This window comes from Papio anubis, chromosome 6 (genome assembly GCF_008728515.1).
Source record: "Papio anubis isolate 15944 chromosome 6, Panubis1.0, whole genome shotgun sequence".
In the NCBI taxonomy this organism is placed as follows: domain Eukaryota; kingdom Metazoa; phylum Chordata; class Mammalia; order Primates; family Cercopithecidae; genus Papio; species Papio anubis.
Genome location: NC_044981.1, coordinates 45,276,607 through 45,304,002, shown reverse-complemented (window position 1 = coordinate 45,304,002; position 27,396 = coordinate 45,276,607). Strand labels below are relative to the sequence as shown.

Below are 27,396 nucleotides of genomic sequence, written 5' to 3'. Positions count from 1 at the left end.
TTATCATTTTTCTATTTACTAATCTATTTCACCCCCTGAAAATTAGCTTAATATCTGACTCAATTAACTCATGGATGCTCTGGGCAACATAAACATATGAAAATTCTTTGGGAGATCTTAAATGAGATGGAATTAAAAAATATTACTGTTATATTGTAAATGCCCCTACATTTAGAGAACTGAGGAGCCCTTTCAGGGTGAATTAGTAATATTTTATTTCAGCTTCTTTTCTTTTTTTTTGTAATGAAAAAGTTGAAATGAAAAGTTGAAAGACAACTTAAAGTCATTTTTTTGCTTTCTGATGCTTCGTAACCTGTAGAGTCATCCTAATGCATTAGACGAGAAAGAGTGTGCCCACTGACCTGGAATTCGAATTGTTACTCATACAACATGGAACTCTTAAGATAATGCCTTTAGTTCCTCAGGGCAGGTTCTATCAGAGTCACAAATTTTGTGATATTCGAGATGAAATACAAATTTTAGTGAAAAATTCAGTCTGAATAAACATTAAAATTGATTCATTTAGAAGAGGAGGCTTCCATAAATCGCTGTTTACTTAAATCAAGCAAATGTGTAGTGTTACTGTCTCTGAACATAGTATCATGTGAAGGATACAGGAAAGACAAAGAATAGAGAGACCAAGACTTTAACTTCGAGAAGCTCACAGTCTAGTAAAGGAAATAAAAGAAATAATGAGACAACAACAAAACAAGAACATTTTTCCAGCGAAGAGTAGGAGACTCAAACAGGGAGATATTCTCTGGTTGTGAGGATCAGGTAAAGCTTCACAGAAAAGGAAATGACTGATCTTGACTTTGGAGAGTGCATAGGGTATGCAGGATTGAAAATCAGGCTGAGAGTTTGGAGAATAGATGTGGTACCAGTGAGTGTTTTGACATGAAAGAAGAGAAATCCATTTAATTGAGAAGCCCATTTAAAAGTATAGGCGTGAAGTATTGATGGCCCAAACTAGAGACATATTAGAAACTGGAAAATGGAGATCAGATTAGGAGAGGCATTGCTGAGGTCAGATTGTCAGGACGTGGTAACTGGCACCCATTATGAGGAAAAAGAGAAGAATGAGTCAAAGACTGCACTGCAGCTCTAGCCCAAGAGACTAGAGGAATGGCTATGCTATTAATGGAAGGGCTGAACAAAGAAGGTGGCTTCATTAACACATTTGGAACAGGCTAAAATTCCAGCATCTTGGGCAAAATATTTTAGAAATAGAACTTTAGTTTTTTGTAAATAAATAGATCCACCACTGCAAAGGCTTATAACTTTTGCCTTCATCCTTCTTGATAATTCAAATAATACGATAAAATGGCCTTTGTCTTCTGAATACATTTATTTACAAATATAAATATCAGACTCGATCCCAAGGCATCTAATTAAAGATGCCCATTAAAACATTTTAATTTGCAGGATCTCTGCATGGAAGTTTCTGGATTTTTTTTTTTTTTTTTTTAATTCTTGGAGACTGAGTCTTGCTCTGTCACCCAGGCTGGAGTGTAGTGGCGCCATCTTGGCTCACTGCAACCTCTTGCCTCTTGCATTCAAGGGATTCTCCTGCCTCAACCTCCTGAGTAGCTGGGATTACAGATACTCACCACCACACCCAGCTAATTTTTGTATTTTTAGTAGAGACGAGATTTCCCCATGTTGGCTGGGCTGGTCTCGAACTCCGGACCTCAAGTGATCCTCCCACCACAGCCTCCCAAAATGCTGGGATTATAGGTGTGAGCCATCGTGCCCAGCCTGAATGTTTTAACAAAGCAAATAAAACTTCAACTAATAAATTGGTTTTTATATTTTAAATCAAAGACAAGATGTTTTGTTACTACTGGTGTATATTTTAAAATCTATTTTCAGGATCAGTGTTGACCAATGAAGATACCTGTGACTGGAAACTCTTGGCTGTCAATAAGAAGAGCAAACAAGATGCATTAAAAAAAAAAAAATAGTGATTTTTATTAGAACTGAAATAAAGCTGAATAAACGAAAAACAGTCAATAGTATTCAAACACTGAAATAGAACATTGGGCATTAGGTGAGATTTTTTCAAAAGAATAATATTGTGTGCAGTATGTACCCAAGCATAATGATGTTTTCTGTGGCAATAGCAGAATGATATTTACAGTAAACAATGGAAAATTTCTAGGTTAAGTAGAAATGCTTTTGAAATTTGATGTTAAAATGACCAAACACATAAGACAGATAAAAAGAAAGTGAAATAAATGATCACTATCTAGAACGAAGAATTTTTAAAGAAATTGTTAATAATGAGTAATAAAATATTTAACACATAAAAATTTTAAAGGTCACCTAGATTATACGAGTGATAAAAGACACATTATACACCAACATTTATCATACAAAGTATTCAAAACTACTAGATGAAGAAAGGAGGAAGTTAAAAATTCCAAATGTTTCATTAGTTTTTACATCTGTTGTAAAAAGTAAGAGTTTCGACTCATGAAAAGATGAAGAAACAACTTTCAATTTTAGGCATTAATTTGAAAGTTTGTCAACAATTGTGCTCAGGTGGTTGTGAAGAAAAAACCAGTAAGTCCGATTACTCAACATAGTTTGAATTTGTTACCAGGAGACAAACCCTTAACTTCTACATAACTATGGTATTCTGTGGAACACTTCGAAGTCTTATGTATGATATTGTCTTTATCTGCCAAAAGATGAAAAACTAAAGAAACTAATGTCAACTTTGGCCACCCAAACATCCTTTGACACTTCATGGCAATGCTGACTGAATGCTGTTGAGGCAATTAGATTGAATTTAGGCAAGATATCAGATATACTGGAGACTTAAGTAAAACAACAGAGGAGCTTCAAATAAACAGGAAATTATGGTCTTCAACAGAAAATCAAATTAATTTTGAACATGAGTGGCTCATGTTATTTTGTTATTTGGAATGCATTGTTTTACAAAAATAAAGATCTGAGTTGTGTCTTTTTACTTATAAAAAGGTTACAAATGTTTTTAATTTTTTAAAACATTTTTCTAAATCAAAAGAAACTGCATGTGATATGTGCAATGAAATAACATTCCAATAAAATATAAGTTAATTAGAATAAGAAACAAAAATATGTACATGGATAAAAGGAAAATCCATGCACAAATAATCCTGAAAGAAATTTTGGTAAGGATTGTTTTCTGGTCATTGTAGATCAACGTATGCTGCAATATAGTGCTATTTTCAGTATTCTTTTTTTTTTAATTTATTTTTTATTATTATTATACTTTAAGTTCTAGGGTACATGTGCATAACGTGCAGGTTTGTTACATATGTATACTTGTGCCATGTTGCTGTGCTGCACCCATCAACTCGTCAGCACCCATCAACTCGTCATTTACATCAGGTATAACTCCCAATGCAATCCCTCCCCCCTCCCCCCTATTTTCAGTATTCTTTATACTACTCCAGCTTCAAAAAAATCAAAAGACATTTTTAAAATATTACCATGCATCTAAACTTTGCTTTAAGAGATAGTTAAAATCACGATATGTGAGAGCAATTACATGGTAAAATTACAGTATTTTTCATAATGCTAATTTATCATGTTATTCTATTATAATATTTATACAAGATGTGTAACATTTATGGTTATTTCTGAGTTTAAATATTGTTTTAGAGCATTTACTGATGATTCTATAATTGTCATTATAATTTCTTGTGTCATTTTAATTCTATAATGACACAAGGAAGGCTTTTTAAATTGGCATTCTATCAAAAGAACAAGGTCTTGATTGTAATAGCATCATTAGTAATTCTGTTAAAATTCAAGCAAGAAAAATAAATTTTACGAATCAATGTATACTTTATAAATTATGTCTGTCTTCAGTTTATTAATCGTCCAAACTTCCCTGGTTCATCAAGAGAACAAGCAGAAATGGTCAATTAATAATCAGTGTAAGCCATCTCTGATATTTTGCCAATTTATAAGTCATTTAGTTAACCACTGCTTAATGCATACTTTTTGATATTGTTGTCATGATGGTATATGTGTCAAGGTAGGTAGTTGTAACATATTTTAACAGTTTATTAATACAATGGTCAGTTTTATAAGTGAATTTGGCTTGTCTATAGTCCACAGTTATTCAATCAAAACCTAATTTAGGGTTTGCTTTGAAAGTATCTTGTAGTTGTCATTTACTCTATATTCAGTTGATTAAAGATGATTACCTAGATAATATGACTGGGCCTGATTCTATCAGCTGAAAGTTCTTTAGAGCAGAACTGAGGTTTTCTGAGGAAGAAGAATTCACCTTGGACTGCAGGGTCAGGTTGTGCCCAGGAATTCAGCCTTCCCTTCCTGACTGCCTGCTATTAGATTTTCAACTTGCCTAGGGTCTCAGTTCATTTGTGCTGCTATAGCAGAATACCTGAGACTGGGTGATTTATAAATAATAGAAATTTATTTCTTGCCATTCCAGAGGCTGAGATGTCTAAGATCAGAGTGCAGGCAGATTCACTGTCTGGTGAGGGCCTCGCCTGATGGTGCCTTACATGCTCTATCTTCAGATGGTGGAAAAGGTGCAAGGGGCCTGGCTAGTTCCCTGTAGCCATTTTATGAGGCACTAAACCCATCCAAGAGGGCCCTACCTAACTGTCTCCTAAAACCTCCACGTCTTAACACTCTTCCATTTGGGATTTAGTTTCAACATGAATTTTGGAGGTGGCACAAACATTCAAACCATAGCCGCCTAGCCAGCCCCCCCAACTACGTATGCATGCCAATTCTTTGCAATATATCTCTTAATGTATTTCTTCTACCGGTTCTGTTTCTCTGGTGGAACCCTGACTGACACAGTTAGCTTAATTTACAATTGTTAGATATTAAGACATAGGGTATGTGTCTCTCCATGCATACTTTCCCAGATGTTTCTAGGGCAGGCCTGGAGCCAAGAAACTTCTCCTCCCAAGATGTCTCCCTTAAATTTGACCTCAAATATCTTCCTTTTTTCTTTCCTTACCATCTGCTTTAAGTAACTGTTCTTTTTTTTTCTATTCCCCCACTAGTAGGATATTGACCATTGCATTGAAAAATCAACATACCTTAAGCTCTTTTCTGGCCTCCATATATTGGCTCATAAGCTAATGACTTCTTGTCCATCCACACACTTCTACTTCTTTTATCTTTCATCCCACGCTTGTAGATTAGGTACTTCTTAGGGACTTCTTTCTCACCCATTCCTCTCTGCATGGTAGGTGCAGGGTGCCCGCTCGTCTCATTGCCTTGCCCCGCTGCTCCCTTAGTTCCTGGGTCTTTGCCAGGGCTTTGACCACTCACCTATCACTGTTCTCCTCAGTTACTCAGTTTTTGAACGCTTGATGGCCTTGGACCTGCTTTCTCATATCTATGCTCTCGCAATTCCTATTTTTTAAATCAGGTAACGAATCTGCACTTTTTTCCAACCAGTGCTGTGCCTCTAGCTTCTGGGTCTTAGTCCCTCATGGATTCCCTGAGAACAGTGGAGTGAAGGAATTACAGAAACAGTCTAAGTTAGCTAAGGATATTGAGTAACATTGCTAAATTAATATTTCCTCAAACTCCACATACACCTTAAACATCATTAGTCTACATGCTAATAACTTAAAGGAAATTTCTCTTGTGTTTTAATAAAAAATAATACACTTTTTCCATACTATGACACAAAGATTTATTATTTTTTCAGCCATGGCAATGACGTTTACTGGCAACAATAATATTTGCTTTGTATACCTTTAAAATGTAAGATCAATGAAGATCAATATTAACCAGTATCTAGGAACATATCGCTCTCCTTAGTGGGAGTGAAGGACTGGGGGATGGAAGGAGGAGGGTTGGAACTTTTGTTTGTATTAGGATTTGATCCAGAGTCTCTAATGATAACTGAAGGATCATAACATAGAAAACGTGGAGAATGATTGCTCTTGAACTTCTGCCAGCTATTATTAGAGATATTTTATTTTGTTCCATTTTGACAGCCCAAAGGAAACTTGCCATGTGGTGAAAATGAAAGTAGCGAGGAGATACACAAGTATAAGGAAAAGTAAAGCCAAAAGTGTTGGAGTGAAATTAGGGCCAAATTCAAAGTGACTAAAATTGTTTCCCAAAAATGTTAATCTCCTTCATTCACTTAGACTGGTGCCTCTTAAACATCAGAACTCAATGTAAAAATCTTTTTAAATTCAAATTTGTTGATTTTCTGTATAATTTTATGACTAAGATTATGTTTTGTGTGTGTGTGTGTGTGTTTTTGCACATAGACAATTAAATAGGCTGTATACATTGTTTCAGGAAATCACTGATTTATAAATTTAGTCATTAATTTCTTCATTTATTTACTCAATACTCACTAGGAGAGCCAAAATCACTCTATATATTCTTAAAGCACAGCTAAGTGACCATGAGCAAGTTACATTATCTCTCTGAATTTTAGTTTCCTATCAAAGATAGGAAATCCTCAATCCACTTTTCAGAACTGTTATCAGAATTGAGTGAAATAAAATCATTCGACCCAGCATAGTACCTTGTACAGGATATGTACTCAATAAGAACAAGACCTTATTAATAATAACAGCAATTATTATTGTTGCTATTATTTTAGAAATTTTGTTTTTCTTAAAAATGCATTCCCAAATAAATGACTGCATTTTGGATTTGAATTTTTGGTGACTTCTAAATTGCCTTATCCTAATTTCTGTCAGATATGAAAATTTGGGGAGGGCTGTTGAGAAAACAGCAGGTAGTAATTCTTTCCAAATGACCTTAAAGTTGTATTCAGAATCTCAAAGAGGTCAACACTCTGGAGTTAAAGTGCTTCTAAATTTAGAGAGTTATGAAATTGGGAAATTGTTTGGACCGTGAGCCGCTTGGGTTCGGAATGTGTCTCATTTGCCCCTAGTGCTGGCATAAAACCTGGGACCAAGGATGGAAGAGACTTGTCAAATTCTTGGTGCTGTTGGCAGGTTTTCTGTCTCGGGTGCTGGGAATAATTAGGAACAAGCCATCTTAGATAAAGAGTCCTCGTGATTCTCAGAGAGCAATGAAGGGCGTGTTTTTGTAAATCCCAGTGGATGTGAAGAATTAATAGCTGGGAAAATCACTGTTTCTATGAAAAGAAATGACAGTTTATTGAGGCAGAGAGAGTGGAAGTCATCCCCTGGGAGTGAACTGAAACAGCTTCAGGATCATTTGACAATGATAAGCCAGAGGAAGTGGTTTCCATCCCAGTGCTGCCCACGCCCTGGCATGAGGTTCAGCCCAGAAGGACTGTGAAGGCAGCTTATTCTGTCTGTACTTCACATTCCAGAAAAGAAGGGTCGGAGGAGATACCTCACATTGTTCCCTAACATGTTCAGTATTTGCAGAATACATTTAGTAATCTAGACCCAAGTAAAGAGACAGTGCATTCTGGAAAAAGTACAGAACTTTAAAGACCTTGTCAAATTCGACTTCTGTGTCCTTTTCTATCTCCCAGGTTTGGGTCATCTGCAAAAAGACGCCTTCCAGGTTTTTCCAGTCATTGATAGAAATTGGTGTTCCCTTCTCTTTGTCCATCCTAAATGCTCACTGTCTTCATGCCTCCTATCATCCTCTTTCTTATTAATTTATTTACCCAACAAGTATGTGGCACAAAGAAGCATACAAATCTGGTTAAGATGCAGTCAGCATGCTTAAAAAAACGGTTTGAAAAAGAAGATACATAGATGCCAGGAAGACAAGCTATAGAAAAGCTCGGGAAGAAAAATAAAATGTTGCCATTTAAATGGATAAAAGTATCTAGCCTTCTAAGGGAATAGCATACAGATGGATGCTTGTTTTAGAAGATATCCTAATTGGGTCATTTGGAGGTGAAAGCTGAAACTCCCTGGGCATTTGGACTGGTGGGAGCAAAACAAGAAGAGAGCTGAATTACTCTACATTATGAAGCAAGAGAAATTAACAATTTGCATAGCCGTGAAAGTATAGGACCCAGAAGAGAAAGAGAAGGAGCGCAGTGCCAGGAGCTTCTGAAAAGGAAGAGGAGCCTACACAATATGATGTAGATGGAGACTGAAGGAGAACGTTGGTCAGAAAACTTCGCTATGGAGTGGTGGGAGAGGGACTTTAGGACAGTAATGACCTGGGAACAATGTAAGTGGTTTTCAGCTCTGTGATGTAACTGTCCCTCTCAGAACTTCCATAAAATCTGTTCTACTTACCAGCCAGTGTTAACAGGGCTTTGTGGAAATGGAGGGCGTGGGGTTCAACTACAGAAACCAAGAGTGATGGCTGGGTGGTGAATCACTCAGGGCCAGTTCCAGTGAGACCTCCAACAAGAATGGCTCAGAAGAATGCAACTCTCCCCCACACAACCTTCTCTAAGAATCCCATAGGAATGGAGCGTGGGAGGGTTGGGCTTTTGTGGATTTCCCACAATACATGGAACGGAGATCCAGCCATTCTTTTTTTCTATATTGAAGGAAAGGCTGTAAGCATCCATAGGGTTGTTTTTTGGGGAGAGAATTAAATAAGTTAGTCCGTGTCAAGGGCTGGGCATATAGTAAGTACTCAATGTGTTTTTGATATTATTATTATTTCTATTATTATTTGAGTAGCCGGATTATCAAGTCATAAATAGATAACATATAAGACTGAGAAGGGCTACTAAAGTGATATAGACAATATGTGCTCTAGGATATTAATGATGGGAGAGATTACTTCTGGCGTCGTTTACGACAGAAGGATTTGTGGAGGAGATGGACTTCATGCTGGCCATGTGGACCTGTTTGAGGCTCTGATGAACAACTCTAGCTCCTTGCAGAAAAGGAAAGGACAAGGCTTTTTGGAGAGAGAGAAGGAGACTCATTTGGATCTGCAGCCAAGGCTGAATAGAACAGAGGAAGTTGCACTGAAAATGTAAACTAGGCTTAGACTTGGACAGCTTTGGATGACAATAGGTATTCAATAGGCAGCGTGTGAGTGTAGCACAGGTATCATGGAAGGATTTTTGAGGAAAGAGTATAAAAATAATAACAGTCCTTTAAGGAAATTAACCTAGTAATAAACCAGTAAATTAACCTGGTTATATGACTGGGAGAAGGGAGTTCAGGATTAGGAAAAGATGGAGGATAATTCGTTAGTAGTTTAGGCAAGAAGAGATACATGTTGGCATGGAGTGGTGGTAGTGGATATGTAAATAAAGACATATATGGAAAAGATCTGCCAGAGTGAGGATCAGCAGATCCTGGAGACTAACTTGGGCCTGGGGAAAGGATGTGGGGCTGGGAAAATAAAGGAGAAAGTAAAGCTAGTTATCACACTTTAGATTTGAATCTGCTAACTAGAAGAATGGTGCGTATCAAAAACAGGACAAGAGGTATCACATACTTTGGGAAATGCTGTCATTTAAAGAGGAATGAAGAAGAATAGCCCAATGAAGAGGGAGAAGATGGGTAGAGGGGAGAGACTTTAGGTGGGGCAGATGCAAAGAAAATGAGAGAAGAGTTCCAAGAAAAAATTGACTGACACATAAAAGTTTCAGGATGAGAAAGATGAGAACTTAGAGAAACTTTGTTTAGCCAGAAGTCATTTAAAGAGAGTGGCTTAGGGAGAGAGAAGTTTAGCAGAGCTTTGAAGAGAAGAGGAAGAGTCTGGGTGATTACCAATCAGCTTTTTAAGAAGTTTGGAGGCAAACTGAAAGGGAAAAGTTAGGAAGGTGATCCAAGAGTAGGAAATATTATGTAAGGTTTGTTGGTGAAGATTTTGGAATCAGAGATATAAACATATTTTCAGGCAAAGGAATTGAGGAATAATGAGGGGGTCAAATCTCAAGAGCTAGGCTACTGAGCCCTGGAAATCTTTGTTAAGTAGCTGTGAGAACCCGGATGTGGCTTGCTTTCCTGTAACATTTGGTGTCTTTCTCCACTGGTCACAGAGAGAGCAGGGCAGATGGATTGCTAGGTGCCCCAGGACTGGAGTTTGCCGGTAGCACGGCAGAATGTCAAGAAAGAAAGATATAATAAAAAGTTGGCAAAGAGTGTATTTAAATAGCTATCCATGGCATCTGGGTTTCGCAGGAAGGTAAGGGTAGCTTGCAGTAGTGGGAAGGCTATGAAGCAGGTATAGAAGAACTGGGGCTTTCAGTAAAGGCAGAGGTTCTGTGGAAGTGAGGAAGGATGGTAACAAAGTATATCCCCTCCCCATCGCCCCCACAAATTCAAACTTCATCATCTATTTTGATATTATAGCAGTCTGGGACGCAGCAATCAGAACATGCGGTCATTTACTAAAGTAGGACAAAAGTCATTGGCATTGGGGAGCTCAAGGAAGTGAAAACATCTTAAAAGGCAGGATACAGAAATGACAGACAGCAATTGCAGAGTGAGGAGTAAAAGTGTGAGCCAGGTGCCAGTATTCAGGGAACAGTGGAAGAACCAGGATGGTGGATAAGAATGAAAGGAATGGAGGGCTGACAAGGAAGGGAAAGAATTCGTGCCTCACAGGGCAGGCACGGTGACCAGAGTGACACCCAAGAAGATGTAAGGGAATCTGAAGATAGAGGCTCCGGGATCTGAAGATAGAGGCTCCGAAAGGGAAGGAAGCCTTGAACTCATTCTGCATTGTGCAAGCCAATGGGGCACAGAAATGTCTCAAGAGGAAGCAATTCAGGGTGCAGAGACCCAGGGAGACCTGCATGACCAGGGGCTTTGACATTATTACTGTAATGTCTTTTGGGTGGTGAGGTGATTTCCCACAGTCACATCTTTAAAGAGACATGGCCTCTTCTTGTTTGACTTCTCCATCTGAGTCACCGAATGGCAAAGTTTGGTGTGAAGCTGAGACCAGGGCCATCCCTTGCCTAATATGAAAGTCAGAGATTAGAGAAATTTAGGACATTTTTCACAAAGCCACAGCTTCCTCCTCTAGCCCTATAACAAAAAGGAAAAAAAAAAGGGTTTTGGTGTATTCCCCATCCACGTTGGTTTGTTGTTGAACTCCACCAACCAAGCCAACCACCCAAACAAAACAAACAGGGTTTATACTCTGATGCAGAATACCTAAGTTTAGTTGTTAAAGACAAGTCCTCTTTACATCATCTAAATACAATCATATCCAGTTCAAACTTCCAAAGATACACAGATTTTTAAAGCAAGTTGTCTTTGGGAAATGCTTAGGTGTAGTTATCGAGATTTTGCACATTCTCTCGTGAACATCCTCCCTTTTAAGATATTTCTCACTTCCTTGAGCTCCCCAATGCCAATGACTTTTGTTCTACTTCAGTAAATCACTGTGTGTTGAATAGTAAAGGGTATATGGAGCAGACAAGCCAAGCTGTCAGTAAATGCAGCGACCAGCTTCCCTAACAAGCAGGATGTTTGTCCTTAACTCTAAGGACACAAGGTTTCATTTCACGTGGAAAGAGTGAGTGAATCTGAGATGGAGCCAAGGACAGTACTGCCATTTCATCAAGGACTGAAGATAATTATGATTGTTCCTAGGCTTCTTTTCTTAGAAATTTGTTCTACCTCAGTTGTAAGTAAAGAGTGAAAAAGAACGTGTCTACTATATAACTCAAAATGAGTCTGTTTTTCAAAATAATACTTCAGTGACTTCTTTTTCTTTCTTCAAAAGACAACTTACAGAGAAAAACAAGCACCTGTGTTACACACCATGCAGAATTAAACATTGGTATTTTGACATTTTTGTTTCTTCTTTATTTCAAAGACATGGAATACAATGAAAAACCTCTTTATTCCCTGCTTAGTCCTATTTCATGCCTTCTTCCTCCTAGACTATATTTGTGTAGTTTTTCAATATATAGCATTGTATATGTATTTTTTTCTACAACTGACCTTTTTCCTGCTGGCTTTTTAAAAAACTTTTACATGTATTTTTCCCCATCCATGTTGATACATACAGACTTAATTTATTATTTCTGTAATAATATCAAAAATTTTCTATCAATGTTTCTATGATGCATGTATATATTTTTGTATTATAATTATTTTAAAGAGTGTTGCAGTTGAACTCTCTTGTGTTTCTCCTTGTATATATAGGCAAGAATTTTCTAGAATACATGATGTGACTAGAAATTTGAACTATCTTGGACACAGTGAAACTGCTCTCCAAAGTGGTTTACTGAATTAAACTCACCAAGCAGTGTGAGTATAATTCTTCCCAAAACACTAAAGCAGGATTTGAGAATCTCTAGTTCCCTGAAACACTTGGTTTAATCTATGTACATATGTATGGCCCCTCTCTCCCTCCCTTCCTCTCTTCCTTCCCTCTCTCCCTCCTTCCCTCCTTCTCTTCCTCCTTTCCTCCCTCCTTTCTTCCCTCCCTCCCTCATCTTCACTCCCTCCTCTCCTCTCCTCCCCTCTCCTTCCCTCCTTCCTTCCTTCCTTCTTTCCTTCCTTCCTTCCTTCTTTCCTTTCTTTCTTCCTTCCTTCCAGCTCTCCCTCCTTTCCCGCTCTCCCTCCCTCCTTCATTTTCTTTTTTCTCTCTCCCCTTCCTCCCTCCCTCTTTCTTTCCTCCTTTCTTCCCTCCCTCCCTCCCCTTGTCTTCCTTCCTTCCTTCTTTCCTTTCTTCTTTCTTTCTTTTTCTCTTTCTCTCTTTCTTTCCCTTCTTTCTCTCTTTCCCTCCCTCCCTCCCTTCCTTCCTTCTTTTCTTCCTTCCTTCCTTCCCTTCTTCCTTCCTCCCTCCCTTCCTCTCTCCATCCTCTGTCCCTCTCCCTCGCTCTTTCCCTCTGTCTTTCTTCCTTCTCTCTCTCTCTCTCTCTTTTCCTAACACCTTTATTTTTAAGGGAAACATATGATAGTGGTCAGTTGCCTTTCTTCAGGCCAACATTCCTTTTTCCTCAAGAACAATGCTACTGATGTTTTACATGTATATTCCTTCTTTGATGGGTTTAATATTATAGTGTCCATACTTCCTTTTTATTTTTCAGTGAAACAATGAAAGTTATAGAGCTCCTTAATAGTCCCCTCTTAAGAGCTCCGTCTTCAATGACAAATGTGATGCTAGTAGTTGGCAGAGAAAAACTGACAATGAAAGGAGAGAGAGCCTCACCTCTAATGCGGGTGAAGACAAAGCTGGTGTGTCAGTCTGTGACGGAGTCTCCCTTCACAAGTCTACTCATGGTTCTTGCAGAAAGAGTCGTGCGTTTGTGGGAAGTGATCTTTAAGCATCTAGTAGATCACATTTGTTCTATTACTTGCTATTGATCATTTATAGTTCTCATGATTACTCCAAAATCAAGAACCACTGTTCTCATGAAAATATCCAAACTTCCACACTGAGCTGTTTGATAAGTCATTTCCCCCACTCTAAATTACAAAATTAATGGCAAATTCATTTTGAAAATAAAAATTAAACAAAACAAAACAAAAAGGTCTCATGTTTAGCTGCCGATCTGGCACTAAGAGCTTTAGTGAGTCAAACCAAACTGATTGGCCAGACTGATCCTTAAAGATAAATTATTTTGTATCTTTGATTTTAAAAATATAGATTGTGAGTCACATACACTAAAAATACAACAAATATAAAAATTAAAGAGAAGCCAAACCACACAAATATATTTGTGTTTTCTGATTTCTTCCTTTCAAAATGTCATTGTCCCCTATGTTGAAGGGTTTGCTATAGCTGATTAATAGTAGGACATTTCTGAATAATTGCCTATATGGCAAGAATTCCTAAAAATACTGTCTTAAAAAATACTGAACACCTGAAATGTATGCCCTTTGCTTATCAAGGTTTTCTTTCCTCCAAGGTACTGGTTTTAGTGAGTCCAAACCTAGGCCACTTTCACCATATTTAGTAAACCCGGATCCAGTTATTGTTTTACATAGTTCTGCTTTGGGCTTTGCCTGTACTCTTGCCCTAACTGAAACTCTGTACCCACCTATTGTTCAGCTGATAAGCTTTGTCATTTACTTTCATAATCAACACACTTAGTTTATTCCCTGTTTTTATTTTACATACTCAAAGAATGTATAAAACTAGGCCAAATATTTAAGAAAACAGTTTTGCCATTGCAAATTCCTGATACAACCTGCTGTAAGCACTATCACCTACCCTTCTGTTAAAAGATCATTTTCAAAAGGTGAAATCCTGATTCAAACAAATATAAAATGAACATGCGAAAGAGATTTTATTTAACTCATTAATTAATGAAGGAGTGGTAAAACATTAGGACTTGTTCAAAGGGAAATCTCAAGAGCAGATATATTTATATAGAGACAATAAGGAATGCTGAATTGAATTTGCTAATAACTACAAACACTGGCTAATATCCTAACATGCACTAAAATTTTATGTTTGAAATAACCATTTCTATAGGGTGGAAGGCAATTATATCTCTACTGGACAAAACTAATGTGCATTTCTATGGTCAAAAATCATTTGTATTACTATTAGTTTCTACGTCCTTCAGAATTATTAAACCTCCAGTCAAAGATGATCAAATGTAGAGACCCCTATAGATTCAGCTCCCCAGCGGTATGTTGTTTGCTAGAAAACTCTCAACACTCTGTTGACAGGACACCCAGTCATCTTTTCCTATCTGAAAGCCTTTCACTATTTTCTCTGACACTTCCATTTCCAATGGAAGTAATATTCATTAATTAGGAACCAAATTAAGACTTCATAAAGTTCAAATGATTGGCTTAATAAATATCTTTGCTCTATTCTAGATAGATGCATATATTAAACGACAATTAAATGCACAAAACCAGAATCACCTATGTTTTCATGACCTTTATAGATGCTAGAGTATGGGTCTTGTTACTCTAGCTTGTACTCCAATCATCTAGCCTCACCTGGGGCTTCTCACTCATGTGCAGCCCTCATCATCACACAAAGTGACCTCTTGATTCAGAGGAACAGCGAAAAGTAAACAGAATATATGCTTAGAAATTCCAGATGTAATATTGTCATGGAAGTATTCAAAATCATGAAATATAAAAGTGACTATGTGGTTTAATAATGTTTCAAAGTCCAAACAAAAAGGAGAAGCTAACTGTTGTGTTTTAAGAGCTGTAGTGCCATGTCCCTAGACCCCCTTTTGCCTTTTGACTTGTTGAAAAACAGGCTTGATTCATCAGGGAGCCTGAGAAAGTGCAGGGGAGTCAGGCAGGGTGCACAGAGCCTGCCCATGGTGCACTGCTTCCAGATAAATGCTGACTTCACCGGGGTTTTCCTCCCCTCCCCACCACCTCACTGTTTTCTAAGCTTTGTTCCATTCATGTGATTCTTCCCACTTCTCATGTCTTTATCCCTCCTCCCATATCCCTCCGTCCTCTTTTCCTCTTTCCTTTCCACTGCCCCTTCTTTCTTCCTCTCTCTCCCCTCACCTCCAACAGACTCCCATTTCCTTCACCCTTGCTAGCTTTAGTCCTCCTTCTTGTGAGCCTATCTAAGACTTCACTTATGGAATAGAGGTTGTTGCCTACTTACAATAATCTCTGCGAGGCTGCAATACACAGCATATTACAAACTGCAGCATTTTAATAATATTCAACACTAGCTCTGCAATACCACTCATGAAATTGCTCCACTTTTTAAAACTGTAACAACAGTCTTGTGTTTTCCTCTAAGTCATATATTCTCCTTTCCCTAACATGTAATAACTGTAATTTATTTAATTTTATTTTGTAAAGACAGGGTCTCACCCAGGCTGGTCTCAAACTCCTGGGCTCCAGCAGTTCTCCTGCCTCAGCCACGCGAGTACCTGGGACTTGTACAGGTGCGCACCGTCACACCCAACAGTAACTGCAGTTGATGACGCTCCTCCTCCTAACGTTAAACCCACACAAACCAGACACTGCTGGATCCTGAATACTAGGGATATAACGGTGAAGCAGACACAGTCCTCGACCTCACAGAGGGACAGCCAAGAAGGAGACAGAGAGACAAGTAGGCAGGCTTCCTTGCTTTAGTGTTATGAGAGAGACAAGCACGGTTTGCTTGGAAGAACACCAAAGGGGCCCAGAAATTGGAAAATGCATTCTGAAGGATGTGAGATTCAAGGAATTGGGACATGCTTCATTGAGTGGAGAGAAGTGGGGAAGGAGGGAATGAGAAAGGGCATGAGGAGAGTGCAGGTGAAAGTGGGCTTTGAGGGAAAGTAGGAGAGATTGGCCATTGTGCATTTAAGGGTTTGGCCTATATCCTTAAGCTCCTGAAACATTTTAAGTATGGGAATCCCATCATGAAGATGGCATTTGAAAGACATTGCCCTGGTTGCTGGGAGGAGAATGGATAGGAAGTGAGGGAAAAGATGGGCAAGGAGACCACTGTGTGATTTTAACTCAGTGATATGTTTGTGGTCTTTGTCTGCTCACATCCACAACCCAGCATCCACCCTCCTCCCTGTCTGCCACCTTGCAGCAGCTTCCAAGTGTACTGCTGTTCGAGGACTGACTGTCACCCCACTGAACACAATGGGGGTTGTCCAGGCCTCTCAACAGCTCAGCGTGTGAAAATCCACACAGCCCGAGGTTCCCACCTTCTTTCTACAGCCAGAATTGGGTTGGTGAGTCTACGACCTGGTACGGTTGCATAGAGCCCTGTGCTCCAGAGAGTCCCCATACTTGCTTTAATGTTCTGTTGTCGCCGGGTGTCACATTTTTGTTTCACATGGAACTCCATAAATAATGTAGAGGGTCCTACTTCTCGCAATCCATGGATGGTGGCCTCCTGATAATTCTTTAAACTCTAGGGCAAAATGGCCTGAGGGCTTTGGAGTCAGTCCAAGATTAAGAAAGATCAGACTTTCCAAAGACAGAGCTTAGAGGGTCTTTTCTGAGGCTGGGAATGGAGTCTTCCGGGGCCTATTCTAACCTGCCTCTCACCAGCCGCTCTGTAACATGACATCTGGCCTGAGGCCAGAATATGCTTCAGCACAGTGGGAGAGGATGAGGACATCATTGACTTTTGCAGAGTTAAACACTTAGAGGAACTTCAGGAAGAAAGCACTTGGTAAAAGGTAAAGCTGGCTGGCCCATCAACTCCTTGCCTGGGGTCCTGCTGCTTCTTTTCACAGTTCTCAGTGTGTTTATTCTCTTCTTTCCAATGGCCAGAGGACAAGTTTCTTGTTTCCTCTAGGGAGCCTGGAGAGAGGCATCAGCCACCAAATACAGGAAATCATGTGGCGAGGATCTCTTATTTATTACAGTCCCCGTATTACTTCCCTCCCCCAAGCCCCCGCCCCCTACCTCCAGTCACTCAGTGTCTCCCAGCTTCTTCCTGCAGCAGAGAACAGAAGGCAGTTCACCTCTGCTCCCGACAGCCTGGGAACCCGCAAGATCCCCAGCATTTGAAGTCTGGTCTTGTGAAACCCCACCCTCCTCTGGCTGTGTAATTGAATGGGATACCCTCAAGGTTCACCTCACCTGAGAGGTTTTGGGGCAGATCAGCAGTAAGGTATTAAATTTTAGGAGCCTGCAAACCCCAGAAGAGAAAGGTAGGTACCTGTATCGTTTTGATTTGTCATGTTAAATGTGAATCCAGCTGCTCTGGAATAGATGTGCATTTCCACGTGGCTTTTCTAGTTGGCTGCATGCTCTCAACCTGTGTGTCGTGTGGAGATTTACTGATGTACAAGACTGTGAGGACTAAAGAGGGGATATGACATATGGATTTTTCAAATCTGTACAGCTTTGGATAAAGAATGCCAGTCAGTATACAGATCATGGCGGCAATTCTTATTTTCTTTGGAGTGCACATCTCATTAGAAGTAGTTTGTTTTTTTTGGTTTCTGCATACGGGGTAATTTTTACTAACTGCCTTTTCTTTTTAATAGTATAGACCTGTACCATGATTTCTTTGTTATTCCTTTCTGAGGTTTTCAGTTAAAGAAATACTAGATTTGACAGAGAATTTGCTAACAGAAATAGGAACAAGTGTTCCTAATTTAAAGTGCCTATGTGCTGTAAGTAAAAAAAAAAAAAAAAAGAGTACTTTGTTCAGGGATCTGGTGGACTTGGTGGACTTCCACATTATTTTCTAGAATTTGTGGTGAAACAGTTGTTATTCCAGAAGTTTCCTGAAATTCAATACAAGCAGCGACAACGAATATCCAGGGATGGCTCAGAGGCTGTGGTGGTGGTTGTCTGTAGGGATGGTAGTCACTCCTTAGCTGGGTGCTCTTGTTGGTCACTGTTAAGGCTCAAGATGATACGTCACTGAGACTCAGAGAAGAGCCAGGTCTTATTTAAGTACCACTACGTATTTCTCTGGATTTTTTTTTTGGCATCTTATGTTTTTATTGTTTCATTTTGTCTTCACAACCAGCCTTTACTCTAAGAGAAATAATTTATACAGACTTCATGGAATATCAAACAATTCATACCTATTTATTGAACATTTACTATTCTTTTCTAGTTTATTTAGCTCTAATGCTCATAATTTCTTACCACTTACGTATTTTACATCAATACAGTCTCCCTCCATTCTATCTTCCATACCCTGCTACAGGGCTCTTGGGAATATGCAGTTCTAAACCACTCTGAGTGATATATATATATATTTTTTTTTTCTGAGACTGTGTCTTGCTCTGTTGCCCAGTCTGGAGTACAGTGGTGCAATCTCGGCTCACTGCAACCTCTGCCTCTCAGGTTCAAATGATTCTCGTGCCTCAGCCTCCCAAGTAGCTGGGACTACAGGCGCGCACCCCCACGCCCAGCTAAATTTTGTAATTTTAGTGGAGATGGGGTTTCACCATGTTGCCCAGGCTGGTCTCGAACTCCTGACCTCAGGTGTTCCCAAAAGTGCTGGGATTACAGGTGGGAGCCAAGGTGCCTGACCTCAGTGAAATATTTCTGTTGCACTCTGTTACTTACAGGCTTGCTACCTAAAGTGTAGTCCAATGACCAGCTGCATCAGGCATCAGCTGGAAATGATCACTTGGGAACACATTCTTTAGTCCCTCCCCAGACTTCTGAATCTGCATTTTAATCCCTGGGTGATGCATATGCACATTAAAGTTTGAGAAGCATTCACTTAAGGAGGGTAGAAAAATCAGTCGGCTCCGTATTGTCCTGCCAGCCTCACCCTCTCAGCATCTGTCTTTGCAACTAAACTAAGTACCTTGCATTTCCCTAATATGTGAATACTCTAACGCCTTCCTATTTCTGTGTGTGCTGTCCTCCCTGCCTGGGATACCTCTATTCATCTTCCCCACCCAATTGCCCATTAAGGCCTGGTTTGTACACCTTCATTCCCCTTCATCCCTCTTTTACTAAGCGATTCTCAGGTCTGTGATTTTTCTGGTACTTGGTGGAATGTTTTGACATATCCCTAAGCACATTAAATAATAGTTGCTATATTTATTTTCACTCTTGAGGAGTTATTGGTCTTCTATGCCTAAACCCATAGCACTTGGCACAGTTTTGGGCACATAGCTTCTGCTCAATCAATTTTGTTGAATAAATGAATGAATGAATGAATGAGCAAATGAATGTGTACATTGTCTGAAAAACCCTAATTAATTATGAGATAGAGATCTATAGTTTGAATCTTCCAAACAATATTTTTAATCCTTATAGCATTTTCCCACACTCTTCTTTCTGAAATGTTGCTGGATTCATTTACTCACCAAATATTTTGAGTACTTTCCATGTGCCATGCCTTTTAGAATCTATTTCTTTATGTCTTTGTGACAGCCTCTTTCATTAGGTGTTTCCCTATCGGTGCCCCTCACTCTCTGCCACTCTAAGTCAAGGACTCACTCAGTCCCTTTCACAGGGCAGGCAGTGTGCTATGTGCTAGGGATGTGATGGCAAACAATACAGATGTGAGTCCTGCCTCCATGCAGCTCTCATCTGGAGGACTTACTTTTTGTCATCCTCTGTGCTACTTCTCTTTTATGGAAGTATTAAGGAAAACTGAAATAAGTCTGATCCCTAACAAATGCTGGCACATCCAAGTAAAGGCCTTGAGAACTTGAAGCTTGAAGTCAGTGTAGTTCAGTAGAAAGAAAGCTGAACTGTGCTTTGGGGCCCCAGATTTAGTCCTGTACCTGCAACTCTCTTGCCATGTGACCCTTGGGTGGGTCCACAACTTTTCTCTGAACCTTGAGTTTTTCAAGTGATGAACAAGACAGAGTTCTGTATTTCTCTGAGTCAAGCCAGCTCGAAGAGATCTTAAGAGAGCCATTTTATTACTATGCCCATGTGTTCAGCCATTGACATTAACATTGTGCTTTGGTACTTCCCCAAGAGCACAGTTGCCCGTGACTCCTGGGGAGCAGTGTCCTGCAACTCAGAGGAATCTATGAGGCATTCATCATTGGGTATAGTGCTGCTCTGAAGCAGGTTAGATGAGGAGGGAGGAAGGGCCTCCACTAAGCAATCCGTGCTTTAGGAAAGCAGCCAGGAAAAGAGAAGGAAATAGCTGTACCAAGTGGTGCAGGAAAAATCTAGAAGCAGGTAGACATATAGCCAGTTCCTGACATCATCCCTCACTGTAGCACAGCTAAAAGGATTCCCTTTCTGACTACATGTGGTATTCTCCTTTTTCCACCCAAAGATTTGTGTCTTAGCCATATTTCACCTAGAATCAAATGCTGGAGAAGAGCATAGTATCATTGTCCCCCACGCTTTGCCCTCCCATAGAGCACATGGACACTTGGGAGAAAGCAAATAGACACAACCACCAGGTTTAGGCTAAAGCAAACTGCTGAGATGCTCCCAAGGGACCGCTGTTTCTCTCTTCCATCCTTCTTCTCTTCCTCCTCCATTGTCCAGAGCTTCCAAATGACATGCCTCCTGCACCTCTGGAATCCCTTCTTGCTTACTGTTGCTCCTATGCCTTTCTGCCTCCAGGCCCCCTCCATGCCCACCTTGTCTATAGCTGCCTTTCAACAGCTGAATGTTTTCTGTTGGTAATTTCTTACCCACTCAAGTTCACTTTAATCTCTGTCAATAAACACACGTTGTAACCACAAAAGGGAGGTTAACCTGCATGAGAGGTTTCCTGTGGCCTGCCACAGATCTCAGGATGTATTTGAAATCAGCCTGGACTATATCTGGCTCAATATTTCTTTTTTAATGAGAGGCATGTTGTGGGCTAGAAAGAGGCAGACCTGGTTTTTAATCTCCTGTGTTGAACAAGTAATTGTATCTTGCCAAGTCTTTGTTTTGTTTCTGAAAATATGAACTAATACTTAGTGCACAAAGTTGTAAGAAGATTAATTATCTAAAGTGCCAAATAGGTTCCTTTAAAAAAACACCAGGTCGGCCTGGCACGGTGGCTCCTGCCTGCAATCCCAGCACTTTGGGAGGCCGAGGTGGGCAGATCACGAGGTCAAGAGATTGAGACCTTCCTGGCAAACCTGGAGAAACCCTGTCTCTACTAAAAATACAAAAATTAGCTGGGCGTGGTGGCGCTTGCCTGTAGTCCCAGCTACTCAGGAGGCTGAGGCAGGAGAATTGCTTGAACCCCGGAGGCAGAGGTTGCAGTGAGCTGAGATTGTACCACTGCACTCCAGCCTGGCGACAGAGCAAGACTCTGTCTCAAAACAAAACAAAACAAAAAACAAAAAACACCAAGTCTTAAAAGAGGAGGTTGGCCAAGACTGTGAAAATGAGAAAACTGTCATTCACAGAATAGTTGAAGGAACATTCACGGGACAATTAAAAGTAAGAAGTACATCTTGTAGCACATGAGGGTTGCTTTTAAATATCGAACGGTTGCTCTGTGTGGGAAAAGGGAAGGTCAACAGAAGATCAATGAGTGGAAATCATAGCGTAACAGATTTCAGTTCAATATGTGGAAGGATTTACCCACCATCAGAATCATCTAAAAATGAGTGAGCTGCCTTGTGGTGTGGTGAACGCCTTGTCCCGGGCAATGTTCCAGCACCCTGGAAGACGGACTAGTGGCCAGGGTGTTCCCAAAGGGATGCCCACACTGGGTGGAGTCCGGGTGATGACCTCGAAGATCCCTTCCCGCTCAAAGCTATCAAGAGTCTCGTGATGTCAGTGCAGTGATCCAAGCCACCAAGAAGGTCTGCAAAATAAGTCATCAGGCTAGAGTGAGGATAGCTGACTTTCCATAAGCTAGCCCTACCTGTCTGCTGCAGTAAGTTTAAAATAGGGTCTTAGTAACAATGGAGTAGGCTGGACTTCCAGGAAAGAGCAAAAAAGAAATGAGAACAATGAGGAGGGAAAAGTTCACTGTAAACCACTCTTCTTGGGTTACTCTTTAACTAAATTGTGGGTTACTTCTTGTGCTGCAAACACATTCCTATTTGATGGAAAACTGCCGCATTTCTGGACGTTTTCAGCTCAAGTAGAGTCAGGCAAATAACAGCAAGACTCAGAGCTTTGACTCTGATTTCTCCTCTAGCCAAAACGGAAACACGACTACATGGATATGGGTTCCTAGCCATTCAGAGATCTAATTTTAAAATGTGAAAAAGAAACTAATTCTACCATCTTCTAAATTGCAAGGACTGTGAATGGAATATTTGACTTTTGGGGAGAGAAGAGAGCTGACTGGAACTGTCTGCCTGCTGTGAGTCAAGTTCATTGACCACTGCCTTCTACCCATCTTTCCTTTTCTGCTACATGAACCACCAGAAGAGCAGTCTCTCTGCGAAGTAAGGACATGGAAACTTTTAGAGAAGTGAGACTTAGGCTTAGGTAGGCCCTATACACATCACCAACCACTCCAGGCAGCCCCAGAGCTTTCTGTTAATACTTTATCCTTTGTGGACTCAAAGAACATGCAGTTCTGGACCCTTGCATGTTTCTCACCATGCTTGGGCAGCATCTCAGCATGACTTTGCTTTCTTCAATCTCACTTTGAGATTCTGGGGGAAAAAAGCAGCAGTCCTTTCAGTTATAAGCAAATGCTATATATTTTCAAACCGAAACAAAGCCATGATATATTTTATTCTCAAGGCTTACCTAAATTAGCTTTCTTAAAAACACTAATTTAAAAAAAATCCTTTGAAATGTAATCAACTGTGCAGAACAAAATCATAGAAACCCTTGCAGACCAGTGTATTTATTTTTAGATGCACATCAGCCTACCCAGCATAGCAAAGCCACTGTCTAATGTCCAAAGCATGGCCCTGGGAATTTCCTCTAACAAGGCTGTGTTTCCGCCCATTGTTACAGCACAAAGGACAGAAGGAGGCCTGAGTAGAGGCTCATGTTAACCCCACCTAGAGTAAAATCTGGAGCCTGTCATCACCTCAGTTGGATCAATGTGGTCTTGAGGGCCGGGGTCAAGAGGGAGATTGCCTGCCAACTCTGGACAGATGCAAATGAGTAGTCATCCAAAAATATTCCAGAGACCAGTGACGGCAATTCAAAGTAAAGGGTCAGCTTTCTTTTTGTAGTCAAGGATGTAAATCTCACCTGCACTGTGAAGTGAATTCTGGTCTAGACCTGAGACAGTGATGCCATTTGAGGATATTGGCTTGAATTGCAATTAATAAAGGTATTTTAAGCATATTTTAGTTAAAAAAAAGTCATAAATCTGTGTACACACAGCCCCAATAAACACACACATACACACACACACACACATACTCACTAGAGCAAGTATCAGATACCTGGATCGCCCAGAACTTTACTATTATTCTAGGCCAGTTTCTGATCCTTCATGTAGTCATTGATGAAATGGGCATAACAGATCTCACATCCTATTAGTTTGGGGATAAATAAGGTATAATATTACAAACAATCTCACCCAAACTAGACTTTTGCTTAAGTTTTCGCATCTTGATCCTAACATGTTTTGAGCTTCTTACAACAAACTTCTGCACAAATATTTACTGTCAAGTCTCCAGGGGTTTTATTTGTTTGTTTTGCTACTACAGGAAAAGAAGACCAATTTGTTACTTAATTGGCACACTTTACAAGCAGAGCTTTTCATGCCTTTGTCAAGTTCTTTCTACTCCTAGGGAAGGTCACTGCATTATTACTCAAAGCTGCAATGCTCAGGGCTATGTCTGGGGGTCTCTAGGGAAGACGAAGAGGTGGGTCTCAGGTCTGCACACAGCAGTCCACACCCATCCTGTCTGGTGTTGAGTCTGTGATCTGCATTCCACAGCTCCATCACCACCCCTGCCCAATCAAAGGCTCAAGGAGCAAGGGGGACCTGCACGTACAAACACCAGCCTGAGCAGGGACTGGGTTGTTGGCCTCTGCTGGCAGGTGGATATCCCGACCCCAGGGTCCGGAGATTCAGGAAAACGTGTTGTAGCTCTTTGGTGAGAATGTGAGAATGTTAGTAAAAATGCCTTTTAGGATTGTTTTGTTTGCAAGTGTTTATTATCAGACACCCCTCAGGGGTTCACAGGGCAGGTTGCGAATGTCCGAAGTGGGGCCTGGGAATTTCCTTCCACAAAGCCTGTGCTTCTTCCTCTCTTTGTTACTCCTCAAAGAACAAGTTGAAGCATTACTAGAGATCCTTACTTAACCCTTTATCCTGCCCACTGCTTCTTCGTTTACATTACAGAAAATTCACGCCACCAGCCATCTAAGGATCAAAAAGATGTTTGGGTTTTGGTTGTGGTGTGCACCCGCAGATGTGCACGTATGTGTGCATTTGTGTGCATGAGTGTGCATATGTTTGTGTGTTAATGGAGAGGAAATAGGTAAAGCACAAAACGTATTGCATTTTAAGAGGTTTTCATTCAGTGTTATGACATGCACCCATCATTGGTCAGATCAGAGAAAACTTTCTTTATGGTAATATGCATTCCTGCTAAAAATAGTGACTCAATTTCAGTTCCCTGTCTCTAGGGAAGGGCCGTCTTAGAATTATAGTTACTTTTCACCTTTGCAGTCTACTTATTGGCTAACAGCTGGGGTATAATGAGTTGAAAGATATTTCAACCAACCAAGAATTATTTATTGAATATATTCTATGTGTCTGAACTCTACTAGGTATTAGGAGAAACCAGAGATTCTGCCTACAGGAAAATTCAAGACCATGTATTTCTTTTTTTTTTTTGAGACGGAGTTTCACTCTTGTTGCCCAGGCTGGAGTGCAGTGGCGTGATTTTGGCTCACTGCAACCTCCGCCTTCCGGGTTAAAGTGATTCTCCTGCCTCAGCCTCCCGAGTAGCTGGGATTACAGGCATCCGCCACCGCACCGGGCTAATTTTGTATTTTTAGTAGAGATGAGGTTTCTCCATGTTGGTCAGGCTGGTCTTGAACTCCTGACCTCAGGTGATCCGCCCGCCTCGGCCTCCCAAAGTGCTGGGAGTACAGGCATGAGCCACCGCGCCCGGTCAAGAGCATGTATTTATACATATATACAAACACACAAACTCAATGTCTTGCAAGTGAGAGTGCAAAGAAGCCAGATATTTGTATGGTCTAAGGCCAGGAAAGATTAGAAGAGGGACATGGGCCCTCATCCAGCCTGGAACTCTTCAATTATCCCCAGAGACATCTTTATGGTGTCTTCATTGTCCTTAAATCTCCAAGCACCAGCGTGGCCAAGTGTGTGCACCATGCACATACACATGTACACACATGCACACACAGCCTGCTCTCAGGAAACAGCTGTGCCTTCTTGGAGGAAATAATGCCATTGGCCTTCTCACCACCAACTCTATGCCAGGATCAGCCTCAATACCCATCTCTTTTGCCCTCTTTTTTTGTCCCAAGAGAAGAGGGACGCTTCCCTGCATCCAGAGCTCAGCTCTCCCACACTCCTGCCCTCTATTCCAATAGCCTCACTAGGCTCCCCTCTTATTGGTCCTTTCCTGTTATCATTGAATTACGCTCAGGTCCTTCTCATCTTAAAACAATAGGAGCAGAAGCTCTTCTCACCCCATATTTTTCCTCAACTGTGCTTCCATCTTCATTTCCCCTCACCACAAAATTCTTGAAAGGATTATGGCTATTCATGTCTTCATATCATCACCAACCATTCACATTGTGTTCTGTCTACGCTACCCCAATGCACCTCAGCAAATGCTTTTGCCAAAATTCTCTAAGACCTTTGTATCCTCAAATCCAACTCATTTACTGTCAGCAGGACTTCACACTGCTCTCCACTTCCTCTAGTCTTGTCCCTGCCTTCCAGGACACCAATGCTCCTGGCCTTCCTCCTTCTTCTCTGGTGCAGCTTCTCAGTTTTTCTTTTACAGGTTCCTTTTCCTCTTCCATTTCCTCAACTTCCCAGTGGCTATAACCAGGGCCACCTCTTCTCCATTCATTCTGTCTCCCTGCTGTGGTTCATTCCTCTGCCTGGATTTCTCTTTCCTGCCTTTTCTGTTAATATAGTATGACTGTGTCCCCACCCAAATCTCGCCTTGAGTTGCAATAATCCCACGTGTCAAGGGTGGTGCCAGGTGGAGATCATTGAATCATGAGGGCGGCTTCCTTCATACTGTTCTCATGGTAGTGAATACATCTCATGAGATCTGATGGTTTAATAAATGGGAGTTCCCCTGCACAAGCTCCCTTTCCTGCCACCATGTAAGTAAGACATGACTTTGCTCCTCCTCACCTTCCACCATGATTGTGAGGCCTCCCCAGCCATGTGAAACTGTGAGTCCATTAAACCTCTTTCCTTTTTAAATTATCCAGTCTCAGATATGTCTTTATTAGTGGCGTGATAACAGACTAACACATCTGTCAAGTAAACTATCCTTCTAAGTCCATTTTAAATGTCACCAAATTACTTCTTTTTTACAGGTCACAGCATCCCTGTGCAGAACTGATCTCCCTGCTAAGTGCTTTGCAGCACTGTCCCAAGCCTGTTTTACAGTGCCTTTCGTGTTTGAAATCTCAGTAATTGTTCACATGCACTTCTTTCCTAGGACATGGGGATGCCATCTTCTTCATCTTTTTACTCCTCTCCCCTAGCACAGTACCTGGCACATTCAGCATTTCATGTAGAGTTAGGAATGCAAAAGTGTCACTTAAGTGATTTATCTCTTCTTTAAGTAAAATAACATCTTCTACTTTCAGGATGGATTGTTCATAAATTTTAATTTTAGTATAATTTTTGAAACTTTGCTCACATTTAGGCTACTAACGAACTTTTACCTTTTTCTTAAAATCAAAATCACAATTATTAATACTTCCTATATGAGTTTTTAATTCCCGTTTAAAAGCAGAAATGAATGACACTTGGACTTCATTCACATTTTATTTAAATCATCACTCAGGGAGAATTTCCAAGTGTGTCATGAGTGACACTGCATATTCATGCACCTGAGGTGGGGTTGCCATGGTATAGCATAACTAATATTTTTCAAGATCATCTCTTCACTGCGGATGCTGGTGTTGCATAAATTTTCCACAGCTCACCGGCAGAACTTGTCTACTCTTCTTTCAAAGCCATGGAGATTGATTTACTGACCTGTCTGAAGGTGAACAATGGTGGCCACAGAGAATGAGCCTAAGCACCAAGCCAGTACAGATTCCACCCAGC

At 40.5% G+C, this 27,396-nt stretch overlaps 1 protein-coding gene across 2 annotated transcripts in view; it reads left to right on the top strand.

The window, feature by feature from the left end:
* The first annotated feature begins 17,210 nt into the window (after window positions 1–17,210).
* The window catches only part of ADGRF5 (adhesion G protein-coupled receptor F5), a 102,784-nt gene continuing 92,598 nt past the window's right edge, over window positions 17,211–27,396 (top strand). Inside the window, exon 1 of one of the 2 annotated variants that reach the window (XM_009205324.3) lies at window positions 17,211–17,449. The gene's annotated coding sequence lies outside the window, so the exon portion shown is untranslated. The remainder of the gene's footprint in view (window positions 17,450–27,396) is intronic. The other variant, XM_003897697.5, reaches the window with a different exon arrangement.